Consider the following 17,382-nt stretch of genomic DNA (forward strand, 5'->3'; position numbering starts at 1 on the left):
GGTTCCAATGTCTCTACATCCTCAGCATTACTTGTTATTGCTATCTTTTTGATTATAGCTATCCTAGTGGATGTGAAGTAGCATCTCATTGTGCTTTTTTGGATTTGCATTTCTCTAATGATGAATAATGTTGAGCATTTTTTCGTGTGCTTATTGGTCATTCCTATATTTTTAGAGAAATATCTGTTCATTTACTTTGTAAACTTTTAAATTGGGTTGTCTTTTTATTACTTAGTTGTAAGAGTTCTTTATATGTATTCTGGATGTGATTCCCTATCAAATAAATGATTTACAGATATTACCTCTTGGTCAGTGGATTGCCTTTTCACTTTCTTTTTTAAAAAAATTTTTTAGGGGCGCCTGGGTGGCTCAGTCAGTTAAGCATCTGACTTCGGCCCAGGTCGTGGTGTCACAGTTCGTGAGTTCAAGCCCCGCATCAGGCTGTGTGCTGACAGCTCGGAGCCTGGATCCTGCTTTAGATTCTCATTCTCCCTCTTTCTCTGCCCCTCCCCCGCTCATGCTCTGTCTCTCTCTTTCTGTCTCTCTCTCTGTCTGTCTCTCTCCCTCCCTCAGAAATAAAAGATTTTTTTTTAATTAAAAAAAAAATTTTTTTTCAACGTTTTTTATTTATTTTTGGGACAGAGAGAGACAGAGCATGAACGGGGGAGGGGCAGAGAGAGAGACACACACACAGAATCGGAAACAGACTCCAGGCTCCGAGCCATCAGCCCGGAGCCTGACGCGGGGCTCGAACTCACGGACCGCGAGATCGTGACCTGGCTGAAGTCGGACGCTTAACCGACTGCGCCACCCAGGCGCCCCTAAAAGATTTTTAAAAAATTTAAAAAAATAACTGCTTCCAGCTTTTCTGATATAGAATAATGATCTCAGACTGAGTAATCTTGGTCTGCTATGTGCTAGACATATTGTCCCATTTAAGCACATAACTAAGAGGAAATTTAAATGAGAAAACCAAAGAATAGAGCAGAAGTGTTTATCATCTCTGGTAATGTGTAAAGCCAATAGGGTAGGTACTATTTTATTAAGTCTGTGAAAAGTTCATACACAGTTTTAAACTAAAAATAAAGGTTTTTTTTTCATTAAAAATGATTTTAAGTTTACAGTAACTTCTGTTCAGAATATTTCTCATGGTTAGGCAGGGTAACTTAGTGATCCTTTCTCAGTTTCTTAATTATTTTCCATAGCCATACAACTATAAAATGGGGACAGTAGTATCTAATTTTTACCTACTTTGGAAAGTCCAAAAGTAAGAGATAATGAATTAGAATATTTCTTTAAGGCATACTTAAAAGGAGTTTTTTCATCTAACTTTAAAATTAATTTATTTATAAACATCTGTTTCACGCCTTCCATGTTCTAGACATCATGTGCCATTGCCAATGTTGAGTAATGTTAGAAAGTACTGGTGTTCATTAAGTTTCTTTTGTAATTTTGCTTTTCTTTTGAGTGTTCGAAGTGGTCTCTCAAAAGTCATAAAAGAAATTACTGTGGGTGTCACTTAGCTTAGCAGAGGCACTGTTTTGGCAGTTGCTCTGTTGTGGTGAAAACAAGAGAATCCCAGGGAAGTGTAGAGTGCGTCTCCTGACAGCACAGCCATAGCATAAACACCCTATAATTGACACTGATGTGGATAAATTTAGCTTCAGTACTCACAAGCTTGCACTTGAACCAGAAGTATGCACACATTCCCTTAACAGATCTCTCCTAAAAGCGTCAACTGTATTGCTAACACAGCACGGTGCTCCTGTGGTTGTTCTGGGGGTTCATGTTGCTAACTGGGATAATGGCATCAGTTTTGATTTCTAGTTGAAAAATAATCAACAAAAATTCTCAGGGTCATGAGTTCAAGTCCCACATTGGGCATAGAGCTTACTTTAAAAAAAAAAAAATTAGGGCTGACTGGCTGGCTCAGTCAGTAAAGCATGCAACTCTTTATCTTGGGGTTGTGAGTTTAAGACCCACATTGAATGTAGAGATTACTTAAAAAATAAAAATAAATAACAACATTTACAGTCTTTTTTTTTTTTTTCATTTTAAAATGCAGCCATTTAAGAACCTTCAAGCATATTTTGAGTGAACACATGTAGCAATTAGTGGAGATCAGACCAGTGTGCTTATAATTGAGACATGGGGTTGAGTAATACATAGCAGAACATTGCTGGATCCTATATTAATTTCAACCATTTATAGTTTCAAATTGTTTTATTCTTAGTTACACCTAATGAGCTAAGAAGTTGACTTAATAGGGTTACCTCGGTGGCTCAGTCAGGTTGTGATCTCACGGTTTGTGAGTTCAAGCCCTGTGTCAGGCTCTCTGCTGTTAGTACAGAACTCGCTTCAGATCCTGTGTCCGCCTCTTTCTCTGCGTCTTCCTCGCTTGTGCATACACGTGCTCTCTCAAAAGTAAATAAACATTAAAAAAAAAAGTTGACTTAATATATATTTTTAAAATGCCTTTACATGGTACTGTTACAGAAAAATTCAGCTTTTTCCTTTCCAGGTAGGGGAAAACCCAGTCCTTTCCTACTGTGTGTTTCTTCCCTGTTGTGTCTCCTCAGCTACTCACACAGAACACTTCTGACATTTCTGATCCCCAAATGTGGGGGGTTTTGTCCGTACAACAAGCAATTTCCCTGTGATACCAGGTGGGTTCCCTACAATTCAACTAAATTCTGACACTGTCTACCCAAGGTAGTGTCTGATCCCACAGATTTAAGGGCTGGGTCCCACAAGACTGTCCCCCCCACCCCTAGTTTCAGATGTCATTCACAAGCCCCGGTTATCACCTGTGCTTCTGACCAACTGGCTGTAGACTGTATGTTCCAAAGACCTCTTCCTTGGGTTCAATTAATTTTCTAGAACAGCTCACAGAACTCAGAGAAACACTTAACATTTACCGGCTTATTAAAGGATATGATAAAGGATGTGGAAGAACAGCCAGATGAAGAGATACGTAGGGCAAGGCCTGGGAGGGTCCCAAGCGCAGGAACTTCTGTCCCCATGGAGTTGGGGTATATCACCCTCCCAGTGTGGATGTGTTTGCCAACCTGGAAGCTCTCCAAACTCTCTACTTGTGGAATTTAATGGAGGCTTCATCAGATAGGCATTATCAGTCATGAATTCCATTCTCAGCCCTTCCTCTTCAAGAGAATGAGTAGCCGAGCTGAAAATTTCAAGCTTCTTATCAGGGCTTGATCTTTCCAAGCTTCTTACCAGGTGATCTGCCCTTCACAGGTACAAAATTCAAAAGGAGGAAAAGAGCACATAATGAAAAGTAAGAATACTTCCCATCCCCTACCTATTTAGTTTTCCTCCCTGAAGGCAACACCGAAACCAGCTTACTGTGTATCCTTCCACAGATATTTTCTGCATTTCAGGTGAAATATCTGTATATATATTTTTCTTTCATAAATGATGGTAAATACTCCCCAATTTTCTGCACCTTGCCTTTTTCAATTAATAAAACATTCTTGGAAATTGTTCCAAGTTAGTATCCCTATGTTTCTATATATTTCCATATTTTATTTATATCAGTGCTTTTTTTTTTTTAAACAGCTGCATGGTATTGATTGTATGGATATGGTATACTTTATCTAATTAGTCCCTACAGATGAACATTAGATTGTGCTATCTTTTGCTGTTACAAATAGTGCTGCAAAGTCATGTAAAGTTTATAATCATACTGGACAGTTGGCTAAAGTTGGGAAATAATAAGTTAATAAGGAGCATATATTTCCCTAAAGATGAGTTTCTCTAAGAGTATAAGTTGAATTCATTAGTGATCAGAAATTTTACATTTCATACCAACATATTTTTTAATATTTCAATAACTAATGTTAGAACAAATATGTAATCATTATCCACAGCTGAGCTTATTTGTTAAAGAAATAATGGAACTGTGGGAGTTATTGGAAGGTTCGAGTGCGGGGAGGGAAAGAGTGGGAACTTGTGTCTGTTACTTTTTTTTTCTTACTTCATTGACACTAGGGGCGCCGGGGTAGCTCAGTCGTTGAGCGTCCGACTTCAGCTTAGGTCATGATCTCGTGGTCTGTGTGTTCGAGCCCCGCGTCAGGCTCTGTGCTGAGGCTCAGAGCCTGGAGCCTGCTTCAGATTCTGTGTCTCCCTCTCTCTCTGACCCTCCCCCATTCATGCTCTGTGTCTTTCTGTCTCAAAAATAAATAAACATTAAAAAAAAATTACTTCATTGACACTATGATAATTCCTTATGGAAGGTTCAGAGTAAAAATCACTGCTCCCTCTTTGATGCATTATATTAACAGAGGCCACACATTTTATTTGTAGCTGCTTGAATTTATTGAGTGCCCATTATTCTTTTATAAGTAGTAGGCCATTTTATTTTAACACAAAAATTTTCTTTAACATTTAATAATGTTAGTGTCATTAACTATATCTTTAACTCTTAACAAAACACATAGGCAAGTTAGAGATTCAGAAAATAATACAGATTTAATGCGTGCTTCCTATGTACCTGACACTATTCTAATCATTTTCTATTTATTATTTTGTCTAAATTTTATATAGTCATATGAGATAAAAATTATTATTATCCTTATGGTGTGCATGAGGTGGGCACAGGTGAAATAACATCAGAGGTAGTAAGGAGCCATGATATTAAAAAGCCAGGGAATCTGGAGTCTGGATCCAGAACCTGTCCTTAGTTTATTCTTCTGTAAAGCTGATTGACTTTACTTTCATTCTTAAATGTTTTATGAGATCGTTATTATTATCCCTTTTATTAGGGAAGGAAAATGTAGAAAAGTAAGATTGTTTGCTTCCATGTTTATGGAAGGCCTAAGGTTAGTGCTTTCAATTTAAGAGTATTGATAGGTGGGGCGCCTGGATGGCTCAGTCAGTTGAGCATCTGGTTGAGCATCTGACTTCGACTCAGGTCATGATGTCACAGTTCTGAGTTCAAACCCCACGTTAGGCTCAGCTGACACCTCAGAGCCTGGGGCCTGCTTGGGATTCTGTGCCTCCCTGTCTCTTTGTGCCCCTTCTCTGCTCGTGCTCTGTCTCCTTGTATCTCAAAAATAAATAAATGTTCAAAAAATTAAAAAAAAAAGAGTATTGATAGGTAAAGATCCTAGGGGGAAGATGATAGGTTTTTCCTCCTGGACTTTGAATAGCATAGCTGTTGAGCAATCACTGGTTTGACTATGGCTAAGACAGCAATTTATATGTTTAAACAGATTGTTCTTGTCCTTTCTGTTTATCTGTCAACTAAGAAGCTTTTTTATATTTACACTAACAAAACAATTCACAAGGAAGGGTGTGTGGCTTAAAAATATAATAGAATTGAGGTAGCAGGAAACAAGAAATGATCATTCGCTCTGCTCTGTAGAGAGGAATTGTTTTGTTTCCATGACAGCTCCAGAAGGAACTTTCCAGGAGTCATGAGAATTATGGTCTGTGAATTTCACTGGTTTTTAAATTCAACTTTGGGATTCTTGTAAATATATTGCAGTCTTGAAATGCCCTTTCTCTTTGGTATTTTGTCATTTGATGTCCCATACAAAGGGGTAAAATTCAGTATGATGTTGATCATTGAAAGAATTGGTCAAGGGGCACCTGGGTGGCTCGGTCAGTTAAACGTCTGACTTTGGCTCAGGTCATGATCTCAGTGGTTGGTGAGTTCAAGCCCCACATTGGGCTCTGTGCTGGCATCTCAGAGCCTGGAGCCTTCAGATTCTGTGTGTCTCCCCACCCTCCGTCCCTCTCTCTGCCCCTCCCCCGCGCTGTCTCTCTCTCAAAAATAAATAAACATAAAAATTAAAAGAAAGAAAGAAAGAAAGAAAGAATTGGTCAGGAAAAAAGAGAAGGAAGCCTCAAGAAACAAAGACCAGGCACTACATTTGGGGGAAAAAGGGATCTCTTCATTGGTGTTAGTAAAGGTCTGATATTTATTAAAGTAAATGTTTGCGGAGCAACTCTAGGGATGTGGGTAAAATGGGAACTTGGGGGTGGATACGGCAGCGAGGAGGGAATGCTTCCTTGTTCCCTTTTCATTGACTTTCCTAGTCCCTGATTGATCTACATCTTTTCAGAAGTTTATCAATTCACATCCATATTCACATTTAAAAATGTTTATCATATGCGTATAAAACAATGAAAATAACATATATAGTTCATTAAAATTATTCTGATTTCTTTGTTACAAATGCTGTGTATAATCTCACAGGTACACATGCCAAAATTCCTTGGCAGTGGGAAATAAGGAAGCGAAGGATGTCACAATATGACAAAATATTATGACTCAGTGATTGGGAATAAATGTATTAAAATATCAGGTGCTTTCATTTGAAAGGCATATGGGAAATTTAGACTTTTCAAAGGAGTTCTAAAGGAAAAAAATTTTAGAGAGAATTGTATTTTGAAAGGGTCTAAAAATATGGAGTACAAAACCTTACTTTGCATTGGTTGATGGTATCATTGAAGGTAATGCCAAGAGGGTAAAAGGCAGTATCAATTCTCCTAAAGAAAATTACCAGTTTATGAATGTTTATATATATCCATATTTTTTTCTTAGATCTCAATTCTGTGTCCTTTCTAAAAGAAAGTTTGAATTAGAGATGGCAGTTGTAACTGACCTATCAATTTGTGTCAGATCCAGTTTTAGGTGTCCTAGTATTCTTGGTTACAAATAAAAGGTAAAGTAAAATATTCTTTCATATAAGGGTTGAGAGCATAAGCTTTGGAACTAGGCTTCCTGGGTTTGGATCCTGGCACTCTCATTTACTGATTGTGGGACCACATAATTTAGCTGTGCCTCAGTTTCTCCAACTGTAAAATAAAGGTTGAATCACTTTTTGAAAGGTTGAATTATAAGAAAATAGCCTATACTGAACTCAGATCTCAGATCTCTCAGAGCCAATTAAAAATCCCAGGAGAGTCTGATTACTTCAGCCTTTATCAGGTGTGTATTCCAGTCTGTCAGTTTATGGCCGTGGAAACAGGCCTATACAGAATAATAAGCCGTATAAACATGTTCCAGACGTCCAGTCTTGTCAGAAATAGGGGATTATTTTGGGCAAGGCAGGAACTTAAAAGCACAGTATTGATACTATGATTTTTTTTTAATTAATAGATTTTACTTTTTAGTGCAGTTTTATATTTATAGAAAAATAAATGGAAGTACAGAGAGTTCCCATATAGCCCCTCACCCACTCACCCCATTTCCACTGTTATTAACATTTTGCATTAGTGTGGTACATTTTTTATAATTGATGAGCCAATATTGATATGTTATTATTAACTAAAGTCTGTAGTTTACATTAGGGTTCACTCTTTGTATTGTGCATCCTGTGAGTTTTGACAAGCGTATAATGGCATGTATCTACCATTACAGTATCATAAGAATAGTTTCACTGCCCTAAAAAGCCTCTGTACTCTACTTATTCATCTCTCCACTGATCTTTTTGTTGTTATTTATTTTATTTTTTAAAATTCAAGTATAGTTAACATACAGTGTTGTGTTAGTTTCAGATATACAATATACTGATTCAACAATTCTATACGTTTCTCAGTGCTCATCAAGATGTGTATACTTAATCTCCTTATTTTTTTTCATCCATACCCCTACTCACCTCCCCTCTGGCAACCACCAGTTGGTTCTCTGCACTTAAGAGTCTGGGTTTTTTGTTTGTTTCTTTTGTTGTTGTTGTTGTTCATTTGTTTTGATTCTTAAATTCCACGTAAGAATGGGATCATATGGTATTTGTCTTTCTCTGGCTGACTTCACTTAGCGTTATACCCTCTAGGTCTGTTTTTACTATCTCTGTAGTGTTGCCTTTTCCAGAATTTCATGTGGTTGGAATCATAAAGTATATACAGTTTTTTTAGATTGGTGTCTTTTAGCGGTGCCTGGGTGGCTCAGTTGGTTAAGCATCCGACTTCAGCTCAGGTCATGATCTCACAGTTTGTGGGTTCGAACCCCGTGTTGGGCTCTGTGCTGACAGCTCAGAGCCTGGAGCCTGCTTTGGATTCTGTGTTTCCATCTCTCTCTACCCCTCCCCTGCTTGCTCTCTATCTCTCTGTGCCTCTCAAAAATAAAGAAATGTAATAACAAAAAAAAATATTGGTGTCTTTCACTTATCACTAGACCTCCATGTCTTTTTTTTCCTGTGGCTTGATAGCTCATTTCCTTTTATCACTGAATAATAATCTATTGTGTGGATATACCACAGTTTGTCCATTCACCTATTGAAGGACATCTTGGTTGCTTCCAGTTTTTGGCAATTATGAATAAAGCTACTGTAACCACAATGAAAATATTCATGTGCAAGTTTTTGTGTGGACAAAAGTCTACCACTCATTTGGGTAAATACTAAGAGCACAATTGCTGGATCGTATGATGAGAGTAGGTTTAGTTTTGTTAGAAACTACCAAACTGTCTTCCAACGCTGCTGTGCCATTTCGTATGCCCACCAGCAATAAACGAGATTTCTCATTGCCCCACATCTTTGCCAGCATTTGGTGTTGTCAGTGTTTTGGATTTTAGCCATTACAAAATAGGGATGCAGTGGCAACTCATTGTTTTGTTTTTGTTAATTTGCCATTCCCTAACGGCATAAGATGTGGAACATCTTTTCATATGCTTATTTGACATCTGTATATCTTCTTCGGCAAGGAGTCTGTTTAGATCATTTGCCCATTTTTTAATTGGGTTGTTTTCTTATTGATGAGTTTTAAGAGTTCTCTGTATATTTTGGATATGACTCCTTTATCAGATATGTGTTTTGTAAATATTTTCTCTCAGTTGGCATTATTTTTCACCTCTCCTGGCCTCTGCTTTTCTATGGTGATTTCCTAGTTGGCAGGGCTACACAATGCCTTATACTGTTGGTTAGCGAGGCTCCATATCACCAGCAAGTGGTGATACTAACATTAGGCTTCCTAGCAAAATCCTCACATATGTATCACAGGATATACAGGAAGTTGTAAACTTCCTTTTTCTAATATTCGCCCCCTCCCCGACATAACAGAAGAACAAGAAAAAAGGAAAGGTTACTCCCAATTCTAATATCTCCTCTTTTTCCTGCGTTCTCTTCACTTTTCCATATGGGAAGTAGTAAACTTTATCTTTTGAGGCTACCACAACAATTTGCCACCTTTAAAATTTATTTTCATATATTCTTAGCTAGTTAAATAAGAAATCCATATTTTTGTGTTTCTTTTATTAGTAAGATGGAGGTTTTGAAAGATTGTGGGAAATAACTCACTTTGTCAATAGCAGAGTAGAAAAGAGGCTCTCTTCTCTCTCTTCTCTCTACTCACTATTCTGTTGTCACATCCATTAGAATTACTGTTACTGTTACATTAACACCCTGTCCTTGCTGTAAATGCTGATGCTGTCTGGAGTGGACTGTATTGCCATTGTAGCCTCTGGTACTTTTTTTAAGCACGAACTTTGGTACTTCAGGTGAGTTTATAAAGATACACGGGTAGGGTTGTCTGGGTGACTCAGTTGGTTAAGCATTCGACTTTTGATTTCGGCTCAGGTCATGATCTCACAGTTTCACACATTCAAGTCCTGCATTGGGCTTTGTGCTGACCCTGCAGAGCCTGCTTGGGATTCTCTCTCTCTCTGTCTCTCTCCTGCTCATGCTCTCTCCGTCTCTCTCAAAATAAATAAATAAATTAAAAAAAAAGGATATACAGATAGTTCCCCAATTTATAGCCGTATTTATGTTCCAAATGTTAGTATGAATTGGTTGTTTGGCATTTAGGATGTTTTCCTATAGAAAAATCTTTCAAATGAAATTGGATTTCCAGAGCAATACATAAAAGTAAATATAACTCAACTCAAGTTTATGAAACAATTACGTGATTGGGGCACCTGGGTGGCTCAGTTGGTTAAGCTTTTGACTCTTGGTTTCAGCTCAGGTCATGATCTCATGGTTCTGTGGGTTTAAGCCCCACATCAGGCTCTGTGCTGGCAGCACAGAGCCTGCTTGGGATTCTCTGTCTACCTCTCTCTCTCCTCTTTCCCCACTTGCTCTGTCTCTCTCGAAATAAATAAATAAACTTAAAAACCCAATTGATTATTTATTTACCATGGTTTGAGGCCTTTCTGAGCTTGACTGGAAACCTAAACATTAATTATAAGAATTTTTATGGAGGGGCACCTGAATGGCTCAGTCGGTTAAATGTCCAACTTCAGCTCAGGTCATGATCTCATGGTTCCTGGGTTCGGGCCCTGCATCGGCTCTGTGCTGACAGCTTGGAACCTGGAGTCTGCTTTGGATTCTCTGTCTGTCTGTCTCTCTCAAAAATAAATAAACATTAAAAAAATTTTTTTGAGAATTTTTATGGAGAAAATTGTTCTATAATTGACTTAGATCATGGTAGATAAAGGCATATTGTTCATTTTTTACATTACTCATCTAGGATTACCTACTCTGAGAATGATTTTGTCATTTGTATGTATAGATGTTCCAAAGTTGAGGATGCCTGTCTAATCGCCTAAGGGGAGGAAATGCCACTAAACTTCTACTGGGTAGATTGTACCTATGTTAATGTATTTTTCACAGGGTATTGCAACCATCCAACTATATTTGGTACTCTCATCAGACTTTGACTAGTCAGTACTCAGTAGACTGGTCTCACCAGACTCACTGGTCTTCTTTCCTCTGTATCACCAGGGTACTCTATGGTCTTTTTTATATTATGCTCAGTATTGTCAGAATTAAAGAGTGAATTCACTGTACTGGCCTGTGGCCTACCTTCGGAGCAGTGAACAAAGTGGATGCTTTAGCAGCCAATTTCCAAAGCACTTTTATGTATGTCTGCATATACTTTCACACATAACTATCTGATACTTACAAACAACGTGAGGTAGATATTACTGTCCACATTTCATAATTGAGGCAACTAGGGCTTAGGTGTATGAACTGATTGTTGAAGATTAAACAGTGAGGAAGTACCAGAATCAGAATTTGAACCCAGATTTTCAGACTTCAAACACTAAGCTTTTACTACTACTATTATCCTTCAAAACCATTGATTTTTATTCTCCTCAAATATAAGATGTGGAAAGCATCAGGATTATTTTGGATAATCTGGGCTATTTGGCCATTGTGGTGTCATGGAGCATTGCTTGAATTAAAAAGCAATGCAGTATTATTTTAAAAATGAGAAAATAATGACACTTTAAAGAGCTGCTGGTTGTACCTGTTACATTTTTTCCCCCTACAGTAGTCCTTGGCTTTTATTTTATTTACTAATTTTTAGCATTCAGGTTTAAAATTTTTATGTAATAAAATCTATCAGTTGTTTCCTTGATACTTTCTGGGCTTTATGTCTTGCTGTGACTTTTCTATAGTTCACACTATAAAAACATTAGCCTATATTTTCTCAAATTTATGTTTAGTGTTTTTTTCTTTTTTTATTGTGTTAATATATACATAGCATAAAATTTACCATTAAGCTTTTCTCTTTTTTTGCCATTAACCATTTTTAAGTGTGCTGTTCACTGGAATTATATTCATTCACGTTCTTGTGCAATCACCCCCGGCCGCCCTCCATCACCAGAACTCTGTTCATCTTGTAAAACTGAATGAAACTCTGCCTGTAAGACAGTACCTTCTCATTCTCCCCTCCCCCCCCACACCCCACTCCCAGCCCCTGGCAACCACTATTCTTTTTGTCTCTATAATTTAGACTATTCTAGATAAGTGCTATAAATGGAGTCATATAGTATTTGTCTTTCTATAACTTTGTGTAGCATGTGTCAGAATTTCCTTCCTTTTTAAGGCTGTATAATATCCCACTGTTTGTATATGCCACATTTTGCTTATCCGTTCGAATGTTGATGGCCACTTGGGTTGCATCTGCACTTTAGCTATTGTGAATAATACTGCTGTGAACATGAATGTACAAATATCTCTTTAAGACCCTGCTTCTTTAGGGTAAATACTGAGAAGTGGAATTGCTGGTTTACATGGTAATTCTGTTTTTAATGTTTTGAGGAATGTCTGTACTGTTTTCCACCATGGCTGTACCATTTTACATTTCTACAAGTGGTGTACAAGGGTTCTGAGTTTTTCACATCCTTGCCAACTTTTGTTTTCTGCTTTTTGGATAGTAGTCCTCCTCATATGTAGGAAGTGGTATCTCATTGTAGTTTTGATTTGAATTTCCCTAATGATCTGTGCTGTTGAAGATCTTTTCATGTGCTTATTGGCCATTTGTATATCTTTGGAGAAATGTCTTGCCCATTTTTGAATTAGACTGTTGAGTTGTTGTTGGTAATTGTTGACATTTAGGAGTTCTCTATATATTTTTGGTATTAATCCCTTATCAGATATATAATTTGCCAATGTTATCTCCTATTCTGTGGGATGCCTTTTTATTCTGTGTATAGTCTCTTTTGATGTACAAATTAAAAAATTTGTCATGAAGTCCATTTTGTCTATTCTTTTGTTACCTGTGCCCTTGGTGTCACATCCAAGGAATCATTGCCAAGTCCAATGTTGTGAAGATTTTGTCCTGTTCTAAGAATTATTGTTTTAGGTCTTATGTTTAGGCTCTTGATCTTTTTAAGTTAATATTTGTATGTGGTGTTAGGTAAGGTCCAAATTTTTTATTATTATTATTATTATTATTATTCGCATTTGGATATTAAGTTTTCCAGCACCATTTGTTGAAAGACTGTCCTTTCTCCACTAGAATGGTCTTGACACCCTTGTCAAAATCATTTGACTATATATTTGAGGGTTTATTTCTGGGGTCTCTATTCTATTCCTTTGGTCTGTATGTGTCTTCTAGCAATACCACACTAGTTAGCTTTGTGTAGTAAGTTTTGAAATCAGGAAATGTGAATCCTCCAGTTTTGTTCTTCTTTTTCAGGATTATTTTGACTATTCAGAGCCTCTTGAGATTCTTTTTGAATTTTAGAATGGGTTTTTCTATTTCTGCAAAAAACATCATTGTGATTTTGACAGGGATTACTTTGGGTAATATTGACATTTGAACTATACTGTCTTCCAACCAATGAACATGGGATGCATTTCCATTTATTTATGTCTCCTTTAATTTCTTTCAGCAATGTTTTATAGTTTTATTTGTACAAATCTTTCACCTCTTTGGTTAAGTTAATTCCTAAATATTTTATTCTTTTTGATGCTGTTGTAAATGGAATTATTTTTATAATTTCCTTTTAGGTTGCTTATTGTTTGTGTATAGAAATGTAATTGATTTGTGTGTGTTGACTTTGTATCCTGCTACTTTGCTGAGTTCACTTATTAGGTCTAACAGGGTCTCTTTTGTGTGAGGTCTTTAGAATACTCGGTGTTTAAGATCATATCATCTGCAAACAGAAGTAATTTCACTTATTTCATTACAGTTTGGATGCCTTTTATTTCTTTTTCTTGCCTAATTGCTTTGGTTAGAACTTTCAGTACCATGTTGAATAAAAGTGATGAAAGGGTCGTCCTTGCCTTGTCCCAGATCTTAGAGGAAATGCTTCACCATTGTGTATTGTTTGCTGTAGATTTTCATGTATGGCTTTTAGTATATGGAGGTAGTTTCCTTCTATTTTTATTCTGTTGAGTGTTTTTATCTTGAAAGGATCTTGAATTTTGTCAAATGCTTTTTATACATCAATTTTTTTTTTTTTTACTTTATTGATGTGTGCCTGTTTTTGAAAAGCAGGGTGATGGAAAGAACATGGAATTTGGTGTCTGACATATTTGCATTAAAATTTGCTTTGTTTTTTCTAATTTATATGACCTTAAGCTTGGCTTAGTGAGTAACTTAATCTCCTGGGCCACCGTTTTTTCACCTATAAAATAATATCAACCTTCATGGTTCAGATGAATAGTAAATAAGGTTTATATGTATAAAGCCCCTTAGCACTCTCCCTAGCAAATAGTAGAACCTCTGTCTTACCCTTTACCCCAGTGACATGTGATTATTATTATTGTATTTCTGTTGTTGATAGGCTTTTGTTATACTTGGCATTGGTTGGGCATTGGTTAAAATTATAGACAGTTTTTTTTTTTACTTTTATTTTAAGGAGAATTGTGAAGTTATAGTAGACTTAATAAGAACCAGATGGCTAAGTAAATTTAAAACTATTTTTAAAGGTAAAGTTAAAATATCTATGGTGTTAGGATACATATGGTCAAGGTATTTTTTTTTATACCTGTAAACAGGTTATCTAAATGTGGACTACCAAGAAAGATAATTTTCACTTTATGTGTGATCCGCAGTGCACTGCTGGTGGAGTGTGAATTGATGTAGTTTGTTTGGGAAGCTATTTGGCAATAAAACTAGTCATAGCTTTTGACCAGTCTTCTCATTCCACAAAGGATTTAGATCCACCCTGTAACTTAGTAAGCCTATTTCTGGGAATCTGTGTCAAGAAAAAACCTTGAGGAAGAAAAAAAAAGAAGAAGAAACCTTGAGAGGTGCCTGGGTGGCTCAGTCGGTTGAGCGTCCAACTCTTGGTCTCAGCTCAGGTCTTGATCTCAAGGTTGTGAGTTCAAGCCCTGCCTTGGGCTCTGTTTTGGGCATGAAGCCTACTTAAAAAAGGAGAAAGAAATTTTGAAATGCAGATATAAACTGTACATTTTATTTATTTATTTATTTATTTATTTATTTATTTATTTATTATTGAAGTATAATCTATATACAGTAAAATACACATTTTAAGTGTACAGCTCAATGACTATTTTACCTATGTAGATATAGAACATTTCTGTCACCCAGAAAGTTTCCTTTGCCCTCTTTCTGGTTATACTCTACCTGTCACCCCACAATGGTAACCACTGCTCTGACTTCTATCACCATATATGCTTTTGCTGGTTCTTAAACTTAATATAAGTGAAACCATGCAGTGTATACTCTTTTGTGCAGGGCTGTTTTCAATCAGCCATAATGTTTTTGAGAATTAACGATGTTGTTGTGTATATTACCAGTTCTTTTTATTGCTGAGTAGTGTTCCATTAAATGAATATGCTACAATTTGCTTATTTGTTCTCCTGTTCATATATATATGATTCTAGTTTTTGGCTTTATGAACATTCATGTATAGGTCGTTTTGAGGACGTATTTCTCCTGGATACATACCTGTAACACTTACTGTTATTAAATTTAAAACAACATAAGTATCCAACAATGGAGAATAGATTGGTGTAGATCAGCATGTAATCCTGACTACAATAATGGTCAGTGGAAGAGGACGAAAAATACAGGTGTGAAAGTATTGTGAAGGCTGAGGTGAATTCCTTGTTCATTCCTGTATCCTTAGTGCCTACTTCTCAGTGCCTGATACGTAGGACATGCTTAATATTTGCTGACTGAATTTAATGAAAGGAGACTAAGCAGCAGCTAGGTAAGGGTGGAACCAAGGAGTTTTCAAGAAAACAAGGGAGGAACGTGTTTCAGTAAGGAGCCTGTGGTTATTTTTGTCAAATACTTTAGGCAAATCAAGGAGGAATGAAGGGTGAAAACAAAGTGTTATTTTTGGCAATCAGAGAAAGAGTTTCAGGAAAATGAGAGAATAGAGCCAGGCTGCAGCGAGTTGAGAAGTGAATTATAGTTAAAAAAGTGACAGTGAGTGTTGATAATCCTGAAGTTATTTAATGATGATGGGAAGTGGAGATAGATTCATAGCTTTATAGATAGATAAGGTCTAGGAAGGTATCTTTTTAAAGAAAGATTGTGAGCTGAGGAAAGGCACTACTAGAGATGGAAAGACGGAGGATACAGGAGCAATATGCATTGTTAATTCTGGGGAAACAGGACAGAATCAATTCACCAGTATCAGAGTTCACTTTAGAGAGAAGAACATCTTCCTCTGTGATAGGAAGAGAGAGTGTGTTTTTATGAGTAAGGTTGGAGAAGATGATGAAAATTTGCTTCTCAAATTGTTACCTCACCTAAGTAAAGAGGAGCTATGTGGCCCTTGGGCCCTCTTGGGAGAAGAATAACAGAATGGCTGAAACCTAATTCACATGGTATGTTTCATTCTCCAACTTACATGCTTTTAAAAAAAATTTTTTTAAGTTTATTTATTTAAGTAATCTCTACATCCAACGTGGGGCTTCAATTCCTGACCCTGAAATCAAGAATTGCTTGCTTTTCCAACTGAGCCAGCCAGGCGCGCCTCCAATTTACATGCTTATTTATTGTGTGAATTTTTGTGGCAAGCCTGACCTTAGATCTTTATGTCCAAATATTTATAAAATGTCTGAAGTATGTGCATGGGAACACATTTAATATATTGGAGATATATTTAATATGTTGGAGATTTTTCATCATGATAGTTTGCAAAAGCTTAAAATATATGGTTTGCATTGATTTAACACTCTATTGATACTCATACTGTAGTTGGAACTGGATTGTGAATTATTTACTTGTTTAATTCCCTTTGTAGGTGGATTTAAAAAATAGCTTTATTGAGGTATAATTGATATACGTCAAACCCCACATTTAAACTGTATGTGTTGATGAGTTTTGACATATGTATACACCTGTGAAACCATCACTACAGTCAAGATAATGAACCCCAAAAGTTTCCTTTTGCCCTATTATAATCCAATTCTTCTCACTCTCAGAAACCCACTCCTTTTTGTCACTACTGATTTAATATCTTTTAGAATTTTATGTAAATGTCATCTTATAGTATATTCTCTTTTTTGTACTTAGCAGAATGATGTTGATATTCATCCATTTTGTTTGTGTGTCAATAGCTTTTTCCTATTTATTTCCAAACGGCATCCCACATTAAATTTGTGTATCTATTCATCTGATGAGGGACATTTGGGTTGTTTACACTTTTTGGCTATTGCAAATAAAGCTGCTATGAACATGCATATGTAGATATTTTTTGTGGACATATGCTTTCATTTCTTAGGTAGATTTCAGAGTGGAGTGGTTGGATTAAATAGTTGGTATAATTTGACTTTTGTTTTTAATGTTTGTTTATTTATTTTTGAGAGAGAAAGAGAGAGTGCAAGCAGGGGAAGGACAGAGAGAGAGGGGGACAGAAGATCCGAAGCAGATTCTGTGCTGATAGCATAGAGCCTGATATGGGGCTTGAACTCACGAACCAGGATATCAGGACCTGAGCCGAAGTCGAATACTTAACCGACTGAGCCACCCAGTTTGACGTTTGATGTTTTAAAAAATTACCTGGAAGTGGTTGCACATTTTGCACACAAATACTGGTTGACCAGCAATGTGAGTTCAAGGTGCTCTACGTCTTCACCAACGCGTGGTATGGTCTGTCTTTTAATTTTTAGCTTTTCCAGTGGTTATGTATTGATATCTCATTTTGGTTTTTTTTTTAAGTTTATTTCTGAGAGAGAGACAGTGAGAGTGAGCAGCAGAGGAACA

At 36.6% G+C, this 17,382-nt stretch overlaps 1 protein-coding gene across 2 annotated transcripts in view; it reads left to right on the forward strand.

Annotated features, from left to right (window-relative positions):
- Positions 1–17,382, forward strand: part of TULP3 (TUB like protein 3) — a 66,787-nt gene that overhangs the window by 6,282 nt on the left and 43,123 nt on the right. The window contains exon 2 of one of the 2 annotated variants that reach the window (XM_015061444.3): positions 10,471–10,537. The exons of the other annotated variant lie outside the window; for it this stretch is intronic. The gene's annotated coding sequence lies outside the window, so the exon portion shown is untranslated. The remainder of the gene's footprint in view (positions 1–10,470; positions 10,538–17,382) is intronic. 2 annotated transcript variants of the gene reach the window in all.

The sequence above is a fragment of the Acinonyx jubatus genome, chromosome B4, assembly GCF_027475565.1.
Source record: "Acinonyx jubatus isolate Ajub_Pintada_27869175 chromosome B4, VMU_Ajub_asm_v1.0, whole genome shotgun sequence".
NCBI classification, from domain to species: Eukaryota; Metazoa; Chordata; class Mammalia; order Carnivora; family Felidae; genus Acinonyx; species Acinonyx jubatus.